The 2,265-nt window shown below is 47.4% G+C and overlaps 1 protein-coding gene across 1 annotated transcript in view; it reads right to left on the reverse strand.

The window, feature by feature from the left end:
* Positions 1-2,265, reverse strand: part of lmtk2 (lemur tyrosine kinase 2) — a 143,878-nt gene that overhangs the window by 108,101 nt on the left and 33,512 nt on the right. The window lies entirely within an intron of this gene.

Here is a 2,265-nt window from a genome sequence, read left to right on the forward strand (position 1 = left end):
AAAGAGTTGGATAGAGCTCTCAAGGATAGTGGAATCAAGGGTTATGGAGATAAGGCAGGAAGAAGATACTGATTAGGAATGATCAGCCATGATTATATTGAATGGCAATGCAGGCTCGAAGGGCTGAATAGCCTACTCCTGCACCTATTGTCTATTGTCTATTGTCTATTAATGTAGGGAGGCTGTGGAGAAGATAGCACTGACAGGGAATACTTGCGGACACAGAGATAGGCTCAAGTGTGTATACTTCAATGCAAGGAGTATCAGAAATAAGGTGGGTGATCTTAAGGCGTGGATCGGTACCTGGGACTACTATGTTGTGGCCATCACGGAAACATGGATAGAAGAGGGACAGGAATGGTTGTTGGAGGTTCCTGGTTACAGATGTTTCAGTAAGACTAGGGAGGGTGGTAAAAAAGGAGGGGGGGTGGCGTTGCTAATTAGAAATGGTATAACTGGTCGTGCAATTTCAGTATCCCACTCCTGCTTTCTCTCCATACCCCTTAGATCCTTTAGCTTCAAGGGCCATGTCCAACTCCCTCTTGAATATATCTAAACAAACTGGCTCAACAGCTTGCTGTGGTGGAGATTTCCAAAAGGTTCACAACTCACAGTGAAGAAATTCTTCCTAATCTCAGTCCTGAATGGTTTACCCCTTATTCTTAGATTGTGACCCCGAGTTCTGGATTTACCCAATATCAGGAACATTGTTCCCACATCTACCTTGTCTAGGACTAAAGGATTTTATTTGTTTCTATGAAATCCACCCCTCATTCCTCTAAATTCCAGTGAATACAAGTCCAGTTGCTCCAGTTTTTCTTCATGTCAGTCCTGCTATCCCAGGAATCAGTCTGGTGAACCTTTGCTGCATTCCCTCAATAGCAAGAATGCCCTTCCTCAGACGAGGAGACAATAGTCAAGGTATGGAGTCACCAAGCCCCTGTATAACTCCAGCAAAGCATCTCGACTCTTATACTCAAACACCGAGTATGAAAGCCAGAATTCAATTAGCTTTCCTCACTGCCTGCTGCACCTGCATGCTAACTTTCAGTGACTATTCCACCACTTACCAAACTACCACTGAGATAATAATCAGCCTTCCTGTTTTTGCCAAGTGGATAACCTCACATTTATCCATGTTACATTGCCAAGCATTTCCCACTCAGCCAGCCATCTAGGTTACCCTGCAGCCTCTTAGCATCCTTCTCACAACACACACTGCCACTCAGCTTAGTGTTATCTGCAAATTTCATCCAAATCATTAATGTATTACATGAACAGCTGGGGTCCCAGTATTAAACCATGCGGTATCCTACTCGTCACTGCCTGACACTCTGAAAAGAGCCCGTTTATTCCAACTCTCTTCTTCCTATCTGCTCTCTGTTTGCATTAATACATTACCTCCAATACCATGAGCTTTAATTTTGCTTACTAATCTTTTGTGTGGCTTGCTAAGGAGCCTTGGTGAATTCCTGTAACGCATCTTGTGGATTGCATCTTATACACGGGCAATTTTCTATACTGGGAGAAACTGAGGACTGCAGATGCTGGAGATCAGAGCTGAAAATGTGTTGCTGGAAAAGCACAGCAGATCAGGCAGCATCCAAGGAACAGGAGAATCGACGTTTCGGTCATGAGCCCTTCTTCAGGAATGAGGAGAGTGTGCCAAGCAGGCTAAGATAAAAGGTAGGGAGGAGGGACTTGGGGGAGGAGCGTTGGAAATGCGATAGGTGGAAGGAGGTCAAGGTGAGGGTGATAGGCCGGAGTGGGGGTGGGGGCGGAGAGGTAGGAAGAAGATTGCAGGTTAGGAAGGTGGTGCTGAGTTCGAGGGTTGGGACTGAGACAAGGTGGGGGGATGGAAAACGAGGAAACTAGAGAAATCGGAGTTCATCCCTTGTAGTTGGAGGGTTCCTAGGCGGAAGATGAGGTGCTCTTCCTCCAGCCGTCGTGTTGCTATGGTCTGGCGATGGAGGAGTTCAAGCACCTGCATGTCCTTGGTGAAGTGGGAGGGGGAGTTGAAGTGTTGAGCCACGGGGTGGTTGGGTTGGTTGGTCCGGGTGTCCCAGAGGTGTTCTCTGAAACGTTCCGCAAGTAGGCGGCCTGACTCCCCAATATCGGCCACATCGGGTGCAGCGGATGCAGTAAATGATGTGTGTGGAGGTGCAGGTGAATTTGTGGCGGATATGGAAGGATCCCTTGGGGCCTTGGAGGGAAGTGAGGGGGAGGTGTGGGCGCAAGTTTTGCATTTCTTGCGGTTACAGGGGA

The sequence above is a fragment of the Chiloscyllium plagiosum genome, chromosome 21, assembly GCF_004010195.1.
Source record: "Chiloscyllium plagiosum isolate BGI_BamShark_2017 chromosome 21, ASM401019v2, whole genome shotgun sequence".
NCBI classification, from domain to species: Eukaryota; Metazoa; Chordata; class Chondrichthyes; order Orectolobiformes; family Hemiscylliidae; genus Chiloscyllium; species Chiloscyllium plagiosum.